Source organism: Carcharodon carcharias, chromosome 17, assembly GCF_017639515.1.
Source record: "Carcharodon carcharias isolate sCarCar2 chromosome 17, sCarCar2.pri, whole genome shotgun sequence".
Classification (NCBI taxonomy): Eukaryota; Metazoa; Chordata; class Chondrichthyes; order Lamniformes; family Lamnidae; genus Carcharodon; species Carcharodon carcharias.
The window spans coordinates 9,708,320-9,721,686 of record NC_054483.1 but is presented as its reverse complement, the minus strand read 5'-3'; positions in this window follow the sequence as shown (position 1 = coordinate 9,721,686).

Genomic DNA, 13,367 nt, shown 5'->3' with positions numbered 1-13,367 from the left:
GCTGGTCAGTGTGACAGCGCTGGTCAGACCAGGTCAGTGTGACAGGTCAGGACTGGTCAGACCAGGTCAGTGTGACAGGGCTGGGCTGGTCAGTGTGACATGGTTGGTCAGGGCTGGTCAGTGTGACAGGTCTGGTCAGTGTGACAGGGCTGGTCAGGGCTGCTCAGTGTGACAGGGCTGGTCAGTGTGACAGGGCTGGGCAGGGCTGGTCTGTGTGACAGGGCTGGTCAGGGCTGGTCAGTGTGACAGGGCAGGTCAGTGTGACAGGGCTGGTCACTGTGACAGGGCTGGTCAGTGTGACAGGGCTGGTCAGTGTGACAGGGCTGGTCAGGGCTGGTCAGTGTGACAGGGCTGGTCAGGGCTGGTCAGTGTGACAGGGCTGGTCAGTGTGACAGGGCTGGGCAGGGCTGGTCAGTGTGACAGGGCTGGTCAGGGCTGGTCAGTGTGACAGGGCTGGTCAGTGTGACAGGGCTGGTCAGGGTGACAGGGCTGGTCAGGGCTGGTCAGTGTGACAGGGCTGGTCAGGGCTGTGTCAGTGTGACAGGGCTGGTCAGTGTGACAGGGTTGGTCAGGGCTGGTCAGTGTGACAGGGCTGGTCAGTGTGGCAGGGCTGGTCAGTATGACAGGGCAGGGCTGGTCAGTGTGACAGGGTTGGTCAGTGTGACAGGGCTGGTCAGTGTGACAGGGCTGGTCAGTGTGACAGGGCTGGTCTGGGCTGGTCAGTGTGACAGGGCTGGTCAGTGCTGGTCAGTGTGACAGGGCTGGTCAGTGTGACAGGTCTGGTCAGGGCTGGTCAGTGTGACAGGGCTGGTCAGTGTGACAGGGCTGGTCAGGGCTGGTCAGTGTGACAGGGCTGGTCAGTGTTACAGGGCACGGCTGGTCAGACCAGGTCAGTGTGATAGGGCTGGTCAGACCAGGTCAGTGTGACAGGGCTGGTCAGGGCTGGTCAGTGTGACAGGGCTGGTCAGTGTGACAGGGCTGGTCAGGGCTGGTCAGTGTGACAGGGCTGGTCAGTGTGACAGGGCTGGTCAGGTCTGGTCAGTGTGACAGGGCTGGTCAGTGTGACAGGGCTGGTCAGGGCTGTCAGTGTGACAGGGCTGGTCAGTGTTACAGGGCAGGGCTGGTCAGACCAGGTCAGTGTGACAGGGCAGGGTTGGTCAGTTTGAAATGGGCTGGTCAGTGTGACAGGGCTGGTCAGACCAGGTCAGTGTGACAGCTCAGGGCTGGTCAGTGTGAAATGGGCTGGTCAGACCAGGTCAGTGTGACAGGTCAGGGCTGGTCAGTTCAGGTCAGTGTGACAGGTCAGGGCTGGTCAGACCAGGTCAGTGTGACAGGTCAGGGCTGGTCAGACCAGGTCAGTGTGACAGGGCTGGTCAGACCAGGTCAGTGTGACAGGGCAGGTCAGTGTGACAGGGCAGTTCAGTGTGACAGGGCTGGTCAGTGTGACAGGGCTGGTCAGGGCAGGTCAGTGTGACAGGGCTGGTCAGGGCTGGTCAGTGTGACAGGGCTGGTCAGTGTGACAGGGCTGGTCAGGGCTGGTCAGTGTGACAGGGCTGGTCAGGGCTGGTCAGTGTGCCAGGGCTGGTCAGAGCAGGTCAGTGTGACAGGGCTGGTCAGGGCTGGTCAGTGTGACAGGACAGGTCAGGTCAGGGCTGGTCAGTGTTACAGGGCAGGGCTGGTCAGACCAGGTCAGTGTGACAGGGCTGGTCAGTGTGAAATGGGCTGGTCAGTGTGACAGGGCAGGTCAGACCAGGTCAGTGTGACAGGGCAGGGCTGGTCAGACCAGGTCAGTGTGACAGGTCAGGGCTGGTCAGACCAGGTCAGTGTGACAGGGCTGGTCACGGCTGGTCAGTGTGAAATGGGCTGGTCAGTGTGACAGGTCAGGACTGGTCAGACCAAGTCAGTGTGACAGGGCTGGTCAGACCAGGTCAGTGTGACAGGTCAGCACTGGTCAGACCAGGTCAGTGTGACAGGGCAGGGCTGGTCAGTGCAAAATGGTCTGGTCAGTGTGACAGCGCTGGTCAGACCAGGTCAGTGTGACAGGTCAGGACTGGTCAGACCAGGTCAGTGTGACAGGGCTGGTCAGTGGGACAGGGCTGGTCAGGACTGGTCAGTGTGACAGGGCTGGTCAGGACTGGTCAGTGTGACAGGGCAGGTCAGTATGACAGGGCAGGTCAGTGTGACAGGGCAGGTCAGACCAGGTCAGTGTGACAGGGTTGGTCAGTGTGACAGGGCTGGTCAGACCAGGTCAGTGTGACAGGGCAGGGCTGGTCAGTGCAAAATGGGCTGGTCAGTGTGACAGCGCTGGTCAGACCAGGTCAGTGTGACAGGTCAGGACTGGTCAGACCAGGTCAGTGTGACAGGGCTGGGCTGGTCAGTGTGACATGGTTGGTCAGGGCTGGTCAGTGTGACAGGGCTGGTCAGTGTGACAGGGCTGGTCAGGGCTGGTCAGTGTGACAGGGCTGGTCAGTGTGACAGGGCTGGTCAGACCAGGTCAGTGTGACAGCTCAGGGCTGGTCAGTGTGAAATGGGCTGGTCAGACCAGGTCAGTGTGACAGGTCAGGACTGGTCAGACCAGGTCAGTGTGACAGGGCTGGTCAGACCAGGTCAGTGTGACAGGTCAGCACTGGTCAGACCAGGTCAGTGTGACAGGACAGGGCTGGTCAGTGCAAAATGGGCTGGTCAGTGTGACAGCGCTGGTCAGACCAGGTCAGTGTGACAGGTCAGGTCTGGTCAGACCAGGTCAGTGTGACAGGGCTGGTCAGTGGGACAGGGCTGGTCAGGACTGGTCAGTGTGACAGGGCTGGTCAGGGCTGGTCAGTGTGACAGGGCTGGTCAGTGTGACAGGGCTGGTCAGGACTGGTCAGTGTGACAGGGCAGGTCAGTATGACAGGGCACGTCAGTGTGACAGGGCTGGTCAGTGTGACAGGGCTGGTCAGTGCTGGTCAGTGTGACAGGGCTGGTCAGTGTGACAGGGCTGGTCAGGGCTGGTCAGTGTGACAGGGCTGGTCAGTGTTACAGGGCAGGGCTGGTCAGACCAGGTCAGTGTGATAGGGCTGGTCAGACCAGGTCAGTGTGACAGGGCTGGTCAGGGCTGGTCAGTGTGACAGGGCTGGTCAGTGTGACAGGGCTGGTCAGGGCTGGTCAGTGTGACAGGGCTGGTCAGTGTGACAGGGCTGGTCAGGGCTGGTCAGTGTGACAGGGCTGGTCAGTGTGACATGGCTGGTCAGGGCTGGTCAGTGTGACAGGGCTGGTCAGTGTTACAGGGCAGGGCTGGTCAGACCAGGTCAGTGTGACAGGGCAGGGCTGGTCAGTTTGAAATGGGCTGGTCAGTGTGACAGGGCTGGTCAGACCAGGTCAGTGTGACAGCTCAGGGCTGGTCAGTGTGAAATGGGCTGGTCAGACCAGGTCAGTGTGACAGGTCAGGGCTGGTCAGACCAGGTCAGTGTGACAGGTCAGGGCTGGTCAGACCAGGTCAGTGTGACAGGTCAGGGCTGGTCAGACCAGGTCAGTGTGACAGGGCTGGTCAGACCAGGTCAGTGTGACAGGGCAGGTCAGTGTGACAGGGCAGGTCAGTGTGACAGGGCTGGTCAGTGTGACAGGGCTGGTCAGGGCAGGTCAGTGTGACAGGGCTGGTCAGGGCTGGTCAGTGTGACAGGGCTGGTCAGTGTGACAGGGCTGGTCAGGGCTGGTCAGTGTGACAGGGCTGGTCAGGGCTGGTCAGTGTGCCAGGGCTGGTCAGAGCAGGTCAGTGTGACAGGGCTGGTCAGGGCTGGTCAGTTTGACAGGACAGGTCAGGTCAGGGCTGGTCAGTGTTACAGGGCAGGGCTGGTCAGACCAGGTCAGTGTGACAGGGCTGGTCAGTGTGAAATGGGTTGGTCAGTGTGACAGGGCAGGTCAGACCAGGTCAGTGTGACAGGTCAGGGCTGGTCAGACCAGGTCAGTGTGACAGGGCAGGGCTGGTCAGACCAGGTCAGTGTGACAGGTCAGGGCTGGTCAGACCAGGTCAGTGTGACAGGGCTGGTCACGGCTGGTCAGTGTGAAATGGGCTGGTCAGTGTGACAGGTCAGGACTGGTCAGACCAGGTCAGTGTGACAGGGCTGGTAAGACCAGGTCAGTGTGACAGGTCAGCACTGGTCAGACCAGGTCAGTGTGACAGGGCAGGGCTGGTCAGTGCAAAATGGTCTGGTCAGTTTGACAGCGCTGGTCAGACCAGGTCAGTGTGACAGGTCAGGACTGGTCAGACCAGGTCAGTGTGACAGGGCTGGTCAGTGGGACAGGGCTGGTCAGGAGTGGTCAGTGTGACAGGGCTGGTCAGGGCTGGTCAGTGTGACAGGGCTGGTCAGTGTGACAGGGCAGGTCAGGACTGGTCAGTGTGACAGGGCTGGTCAGTGTGACAGGTCAGGGCTGGTCAGACCAGGTCAGTGTGACAGGGCTGGTCAGACCAGGTCAGTGTGACAGGGCTGGTCAGACCAGGTCAGTGTGACAGGGCTGGTCAGTGTGACAGGGCTGGTCAGGGCTGGTCAGTGTGACAGGTCAGGACCGGTCAGACCAGGTCAGTGTGACAGGGCTGGTCAGGGCTGGTCAGTGTGACAGGTCAGGACTGGTCAGACCAGGTCATTGTGACAGGGCTGGTCAGGGCTGGACAGTGTGACAGGTCAGGACTGGTCAGACCAGGTCAGTGTGACAGGGCTGGTTAGACCAGGTCAGTGTGACACGCCAGGGCTGGTCAGACCAGGTCAGTGTGACAGGTCAGGACTGGTCAGACCAGGTCAGTGTGACAGGGCTGGTCAGACCAGGTCAGTGTGACAGGTCAGCACTGGTCAGACCAGGTCAGTGTGACAGGACAGGGCTGGTCAGTGCAAAATGGGCTGGTCAGTGTGACAGCGCTGGTCAGACCAGGTCAGTGTGACAGGTCAGTTCTGGTCAGACCAGGTCAGTGTGACAGGGCTGGTCAGTGGGACAGGGCTGGTCAGGACTGGTCAGTGTGACAGGGCTGGTCAGGGCTGGTCAGTGTGACAGGGCTGGTCAGTGTGACAGGGCTGGTCAGGACTGGTCAGTGTGACAGGGCAGGTCAGTATGACAGGGCACGTCAGTGTGACAGGGCAGGTCAGACCAGGTCAGTGTGACAGGGTTGGTCAGTGTGACAGGGCTGGTCAGACGAGGTCAGTGTGACAGGGCAGGGCTGGTCAGTAAAAATGGGCTGGTCAGTGTGACAGCGCTGGTCAGACCAGGTCAGTGTGACAGGTCAGGACTGGTCAGACCAGGTCAGTGTGACAGGGCTGGGCTGGTCAGTGTGACATGGTTGGTCAGGGCTGGTCAGTGTGACAGGGCTGGTCAGTGTGACAGGGCTGGTCAGGGCTGGTCAGTGTGACAGGGCAGGTCAGTGTGACAGGGCTGGTCACTGTGACAGGGCTGGTCAGTGTGACAGGGCTGGTCAGTGTGACAGGGCTGGTCAGGGCTGGTCAGTGTGACAGGGCTGGTCAGGGCTGGTCAGTGTGACAGGGCTGGTCAGTGTGACAGGGCTGGGCAGGGCTGGTCAGTGTGACAGGGCTGGTCAGGGCTGGTCAGTGTGACAGGGCTGGTCAGTGTGACAGGGCTGGTCAGGGTGACAGGGCTGGTCAGGGCTGGTCAGTGTGACAGGGCTGGTCAGGGCTGGTCAGTGTGACAGGGCTGGTCAGTGTGACAGGGTTGGTCAGGGCTGGTCAGTGTGACAGGGCTGGTCAGTGTGGCAGGGCTGGTCAGTATGACAGGGCAGGGCTGGTCAGTGTGACAGGGTTGGTCAGTGTGACAGGGCTGGTCAGTGTGACAGGGCTGGTCAGTGTGACAGGGCTGGTCTGGGCTGGTCAGTGTGACAGGGCTGGTCAGTGCTGGTCAGTGTGACAGGGCTGGTCAGTGTGACAGGTCTGGTCAGGGCTGGTCAGTGTGACAGGGCTGGTCAGTGTGACAGGGCTGGTCAGGGCTGGTCAGTGTGACAGGGCTGGTCAGTGTTACAGGGCACGGCTGGTCAGACCAGGTCAGTGTGATAGGGCTGGTCAGACCAGGTCAGTGTGACAGGGCTGGTCAGGGCTGGTCAGTGTGACAGGGCTGGTCAGTGTGACAGGGCTGGTCAGGGCTGGTCAGTGTGACAGGGGTGGTCAGTGTGACAGGGCTGGTCAGGTCTGGTCAGTGTGACAGGGCTGGTCAGTGTGACAGGGCTGGTCAGGGCTGGTCAGTGTGACAGGGCTGGTCAGTGTTACAGGGCAGGGCTGGTCAGACCAGGTCAGTGTGACAGGGCAGGGCTGGTCAGTTTGAAATGGGCTGGTCAATGTGACAGGGCTGGTCAGACCAGGTCAGTGTGACAGCTCAGGGCTGGTCAGTGTGAAATGGGCTGGTCAGACCAGGTCAGTGTGACAGGTCAGGGCTGGTCAGTTCAGGTCAGTGTGACAGGTCAGGGCTGGTCAGACCAGGTCAGTGTGACAGGTCAGGGCTGGTCAGACCAGGTCAGTGTGACAGGGCTGGTCAGACCAGGTCAGTGTGACAGGGCAGGTCAGTGTGACAGGGCAGGTCAGTGTGACAGGGCTGGTCAGTGTGACAGGGCTGGTCAGGGCAGGTCAGTGTGACAGGGCTGGTCAGGGCTGGTCAGTGTGACAGGGCTGGTCAGTGTGACAGGGCTGGTCAGGGCTGGTCAGTGTGACAGGGCTGGTCAGGGCTGGTCAGTGTGCCAGGGCTGGTCAGAGCAGGTCAGTGTGACAGGGCTGGTCAGGGCTGGTCAGTGTGACAGGACAGGTCAGGTCAGGGCTGGTCAGTGTTACAGGGCAGGGCTGGTCAGACCAGGTCAGTGTGACAGGGCTGGTCAGTGTGAAATGGGCTGGTCAGTGTGACAGGGCAGGTCAGACCAGGTCAGTGTGACAGGGCAGGGCTGGTCAGACCAGGTCAGTGTGACAGGTCAGGGCTGGTCAGACCAGGTCAGTGTGACAGGGCTGGTCACGGCTGGTCAGTGTGAAATGGGCTGGTCAGTGTGACAGGTCAGGACTGGTCAGACCAAGTCAGTGTGACAGGGCTGGTCAGACCAGGTCAGTGTGACAGGTCAGCACTGGTCAGACCAGGTCAGTGTGACAGGGCAGGGCTGGTCAGTGCAAAATGGTCTGGTCAGTGTGACAGCGCTGGTCAGACCAGGTCAGTGTGACAGGTCAGGATTGGTCAGACCAGGTCAGTGTGACAGGGCTGGTCAGTGGGACAGGGCTGGTCAGGACTGGTCAGTGTGACAGGGCTGGTCAGGGCTGGTCAGTGTGACAGGGCTGGTCAGTGTGACAGGGCTGGTCAGTGTGACAGGGCTGGTCAGGACTGGTCAGTGTGACAGGGCAGGTCAGTATGACAGGGCAGGTCAGTGTGACAGGGCAGGTCAGACCAGGTCAGTGTGACAGGGTTGGTCAGTGTGACAGGGCTGGTCAGACCAGGTCAGTGTGACAGGGCAGGGCTGGTCAGTGCAAAATGGGCTGGTCAGTGTGACAGCGCTGGTAAGACCAGGTCAGTGTGACAGGTCAGGACTGGTCAGACCAGGTCAGTGTGACAGGGCTGGGCTGGTCAGTGTGACATGGTTGGTCAGGGCTGGTCAGTGTGACAGGGCTGGTCAGTGTGACAGGGCTGGTCAGGGCTGGTCAGTGTGACAGGGCTGGTCAGTGTGACAGGGCTGGTCAGACCAGGTCAGTGTGACAGCTCAGGGCTGGTCAGTGTGAAATGGGCTGGTCAGACCAGGTCAGTGTGACAGGTCAGGACTGGTCAGACCAGGTCAGTGTGACAGGGCTGGTCAGACCAGGTCAGTGTGACAGGTCAGCACTGGTCAGACCAGGTCAGTGTGACAGGACAGGGCTGGTCAGTGCAAAATGGGCTGGTCAGTGTGACAGCGCTGGTCAGACCAGGTCAGTGTGACAGGTCAGGTCTGGTCAGACCAGGTCAGTGTGACAGGGCTGGTCAGTGGGACAGGGCTGGTCAGGACTGGTCAGTGTGACAGGGCTGGTCAGGGCTGGTCAGTGTGACAGGGCTGGTCAGTGTGACAGGGCTGGTCAGGACTGGTCAGTGTGACAGGGCAGGTCAGTATGACAGGGCACGTCAGTGTGACAGGGCAGGTCAGACCAGGTCAGTGTGACAGGGTTGGTCAGTGTGACAGGGCTGGTCAGACGAGGTCAGTGTGACAGGGCAGGGCTGGTCAGTAAAAATGGGCTGGTCAGTGTGACAGCGCTGGTCAGACCAGGTCAGTGTGACAGGTCAGGACTGGTCAGACCAGGTCAGTGTGACAGGGCTGGGCTGGTCAGTGTGACATGGTTGGTCAGGGCTGGTCAGTGTGACAGGGCTGGTCAGTGTGACAGGGCTGGTCAGTGTGACAGGGCTGGGCAGGGCTGGTCTGTGTGACAGGGCTGGTCAGGGCTGGTCAGTGTGACAGGGCAGGTCAGTGTGACAGGGCTGGTCACTGTGACAGGGCTGGTCAGTGTGACAGGGCTGGTCAGTGTGACAGGGCTGGTCAGGGCTGGTCAGTGTGACAGGGCTGGTCAGGGCTGGTCAGTGTGACAGGGCTGGTCAGTGTGACAGGGCTGGGCAGGGCTGGTCAGTGTGACAGGGCTGGTCAGGGCTGGTCAGTGTGACAGGGCTGGTCAGTGTGACAGGGCTGGTCAGTGTGACAGGGCTGGTCAGGGCTGGTCAGTGTGACAGGGCTGGTCAGGGCTGGTCAGTGTGACAGGGCTGGTCAGTGTGACAGGGTTGGTCAGGGCTGGTCAGTGTGACAGGGCTGGTCAGTGTGGCAGGGCTGGTCAGTATGACAGGGCAGGGCTGGTCAGTGTGACAGGGTTGGTCAGTGTGACAGGGCTGGTCAGTGTGACAGGGCTGGTCAGTGTGACAGGGCTGGTCTGGGCTGGTCAGTGTGACAGGGCTGGTCAGTGCTGGTCAGTGTGACAGGGCTGGTCAGTGTGACAGGTCTGGTCAGGGCTGGTCAGTGTGACAGGGCTGGTCAGTGTGACAGGGCTGGTCAGGGCTGGTCAGTGTGACAGGGCTGGTCAGTGTTACAGGGCACGGCTGGTCAGACCAGGTCAGTGTGATAGGGCTGGTCAGACAAGGTCAGTGTGACAGGGCTGGTCAGGGCTGGTCAGTGTGACAGGGCTGGTCAGTGTGACAGGGCTGGTCAGGGCTGGTCAGTGTGACAGGGCTGGTCAGTGTGACAGGGCTGGTCAGGGCTGGTCAGTGTGACAGGGCTGGTCAGTGTGACAGGGCTGGTCAGGGCTGGTCAGTGTGACAGGGCTGGTCAGGGTTACAGGGCAGGGCTGGTCAGAACAGGTCAGTGTGATAGGGCAGGGCTGGTCAGTTTGAAATGGGCTGGTCAGTGTGACAGGGCTGGTCAGACCAGGTCAGTGTGACAGCTCAGGGCTGGTCAGTGTGAAATGGGCTGGTCAGACCAGGTCAGTGTGACAGGTCAGGGCTGGTCAGACCAGGTCAGTGTGACAGGTCAGGGCTGGTCAGACCAGGTCAGTGTGACAGGTCAGGGCTGGTCAGACCAGGTCAGTGTGACAGGGCTGGTCAGACCAGGTCAGTGTGATAGGGCAGGTCAGTGTGACAGGGCAGGTCAGTGTGACAGGGCTGGTCAGTGTGACAGGGCTGGTCAGGGCAGGTCAGTGTGACAGGGCTGGTCAGGGCTGGTCAGTGTGACAGGGCTGGTCAGTGTGACAGGGCTGGTCAGGGCTGGTCAGTGTGACAGGGCTGGTCAGGGCTGGTCAGTGTGCCAGGGCTGGTCAGAGCAGGTCAGTGTGACAGGGCTGGTCAGGGCTGGTCAGTGTGACAGGACAGGTCAGGTCAGGGCTGGTCAGTGTTACAGGGCAGGGCTGGTCAGACCAGGTCAGTGTGACAGGGCTGGTCAGTGTGAAATGGGCTGGTCAGTGTGACAGGGCAGGTCAGACCAGGTCAGTGTGACAGGGCAGGGCTGGTCAGACCAGGTCAGTGTGACAGGTCAGGGCTGGTCAGACCAGGTCAGTGTGACAGGGCTGGTCACGGCTGGTCAGTGTGAAATGGGCTGGTCAGTGTGACAGGTCAGGACTGGTCAGACCAAGTCAGTGTGACAGGGCTGGTCAGACCAGGTCAGTGTGACAGGTCAGCACTGGTCAGACCAGGTCAGTGTGACAGGGCAGGGCTGGACAGTGCAAAATGGTCTGGTCAGTGTGACAGCGCTGGTCAGACCAGGTCAGTGTGACAGGTCAGGACTGGTCAGACCAGGTCAGTGTGACAGGGCTGGTCAGTGGGACAGGGCTGGTCAGGACTGGTCAGTGTGACAGGGCTGGTCAGGGCTGGTCAGTGTGACAGGGCTGGTCAGTGTGACAGGGCTGGTCAGTGTGACAGGGCTGGTCAGGACTGGTCAGTGTGACAGGGCAGGTCAGTATGACAGGGCAGGTCAGTGTGACAGGGCAGGTCAGACCAGGTCAGTGTGACAGGGTTGGTCAGTGTGACAGGGCTGGTCAGACCAGGTCAGTGTGACAGGGCAGGGCTGGTCAGTGCAAAATGGGCTGGTCAGTGTGACAGCGCTGGTCAGACCAGGTCAGTGTGACAGGTCAGGACTGGTCAGACCAGGTCAGTGTGACAGGGCTGGGCTGGTCAGTGTGACATGGTTGGTCAGGGCTGGTCAGTGTGACAGGGCTGGTCAGTGTGACAGGGCTGGTCAGGGCTGGTCAGTGTGACAGGGCTGGTCAGTGTGACAGGGCAGGGCTGGTCAGTGTGACAGGGTTGGTCAGTGTGACAGGGCTGGTCAGTGTGACAGGGCTGGTCAGGACTGGTCAGTGTGACAGGGCAGGTCAGTATGACAGGGCAGGTCAGTGTGACAGGGCAGGTCAGACCAGGTCAGTGTGACAGGTCAGGGCTGGTCAGACCAGGTCAGTGTGACAGGGCTGGTCAGTGGGACAGGGCTGGTCAGGACTGGTCAGTGTGACAGGGCTGGTCAGGGCTGGTCAGTGTGACAGGGCTGGTCAGTGTGACAGGGCTGGTCAGTGTGACAGGGCTGGTCAGGAATGGTCAGTGTGACAGGGCAGGTCAGTATGACAGGGCAGGTCAGTGTGACAGGGCAGGTCAGACCAGGTCAGTGTGACAGGGTTGGTCAGTGTGACATTGCTGGTCAGACCAGGTCAGTGTGACAGGGCAGGGCTGGTCAGTGCAAAATGGGCTGGTCAGTGTGACAGCGCTGGTCAGACCAGGTCAGTGTGACAGGTCAGGGCTGGTCAGACCAGGTCAGTGTGACAGGGCTGGTCAGTGTGACAGGGCTGGGCTGGTCAGTGTGACATGGCTGGTCAGTGTAACAGGGCTGGTCAGTGTAACAGTTCAGGTCAGGGCTGGTCAGTGTAACAGGGCTGGTCAGTGTAACTGGGCTGGTCAGTGTAACAGGGCTGGTCAGGGCTGGTCAGTGTGACAGGGCTGGTCAGACCAGGTCAGTGTGACAGGGCTGGTCAGGGCTGGTCGGTGTGACAGGGCTGGTCAGTGTGACAGGGCTGGTCATGGCTGGTCAGTGTGACAGGGCTGGTCAGTTTGACAGGGCTGGTCAGGGCTGGTCAGTGTGACAGGGCTGGTCTTTGTGACAGGGTTGGTCAGGGCTGGTCAGTGTGACAGGGCTGGTCAGTGTTACAGGGCAGGGCTGGTCAGACCAGGTCAGTGTGACAGGGCAGGGCTGGTCAGTTTGAAATGGGCTGGTCAGTGTGACAGGGCTGGTCAGACCAGGTCAGTGTGACAGCTCAGGGCTGGTCAGTGTGAAATGGGCTGGTCAGAACAGGTCAGTGTGACAGGTCAGGGCTGGTCAGACCAGGTCAGTGTGACAGGTCAGGGCTGGTCAGACCAGGTCAGTGTGACAGGTCAGGGCTGGTCAGACCAGGTCAGTGTGACAGGGCTGGTCAGACCAGGTCAGTGTGACAGTGCAGGTCAGTGTGACAGGGCAGGTCAGTGTGACAGGGCTGGTCAGTGTGACAGGGCTGGTCAGGGCAGGTCAGTGTGACAGGGCTGGTCAGGGCTGCTCAGTGTGACAGGGCTGGTCAGTGTGACAGGGCTGGTCAGGGCTGGTCAGTGTGACAGGGCTGGTCAGGGCTGGTCAGTGTGCCAGGGCTGGTCAGAGCAGGTCAGTGTGACAGGGCTGGTCAGGGCTGGTCAGTGTGACAGGACAGGTCAGGTCAGGGCTGGTCAGTGTTACAGGGCAGGGCTGGTCAGACCAGGTCAGTGTGACAGGGCTGGTCAGTGTGAAATGGGCTGGTCAGTGTGTCAGGGCAGGTCAGACCAGGTCAGTGTGACAGGTCAGGGCTGGTCAGACCAGGTCAGTGTGACAGGGCAGGGCTGGTCAGACCAGGTCAGTGTGACAGGTCAGGTCAGTATGACAGGGCAGGTCAGTGTGACAGGGCAGGTCAGTATGACAGGGCAGGTCAGTGTGACAGGGCAGGTCAGACCAGGTCAGTGTGACAGGGTTGGTCAGTGTGACATTGCTGGTCAGACCAGGTCAGTGTGACAGGGCAGGGCTGGTCAGTGCAAAATGGGCTGGTCAGTGTGACAGCGCTGGTCAGACCAGGTCAGTGTGACAGGTCAGGACTGGTCAGACCAGGTCAGTGTGACAGGGCTGGGCTGGTCAGTGTGACATGGTTGGTCAGGGCTGGTCAGTGTGACAGGGCTGGTCAGTGTGACAGGGCTGGTCAGGGCTGGTCAGTGTGACAGGGCTGGTCAGTGTGACAGGGCTGGGCAGGGCTGGTCAGTGTGACAGGGCTGGTCAGGGCTGGTCAGTGTGACAGGGCTGGTCACTGTGACAGGGCTGGTCAGTGTGACAGGGCTGGTCAGTGTGACAGGGCTGGTCAGGGTGACAGGGCTGGTCAGGGCTGGTCAGTGTGACAGGGCTGGTCAGGGCTGGTCAGTGTGACAGGGCTGGTCAGTGTGACAGGGCTGGTCAGGGCTGGTCAGTGTGACAGGGGTGGTCAGTGTGACAGGGCTGGTCAGTGTGACAGGGCAGGGCTGGTCAGTGTGACAGGGTTGGTCAGTGTGACAGGGCTGGTCAGTGTGACAGGGCTGGTCAGGACTGGTCAGTGTGACAGGGCAGGTCAGTATGACAGGGCAGGTCAGTGTGACAGGGCAGGTCAGACCAGGTCAGTGTGACAGGTCAGGGCTGGTCAGACCAGGTCAGTGTGACAGGGCAGGGCTGGTCAGACCAGGTCAGTGTGACAGCTCAGGGCTGGTCAGACCAGGTCAGTGTGACAGGGCTGGTCAGGGCTGGTCAGTGTGAAATGGGCTGGTCAGTGTGACAGGGCTGGTCAGACCAGGTCAGTGTGACAGGTCAGGGCTGGTCAGACCAGGTCAGTGTGACAGGTCAGGGCTGGTCAGACCAGGTCAGTGTG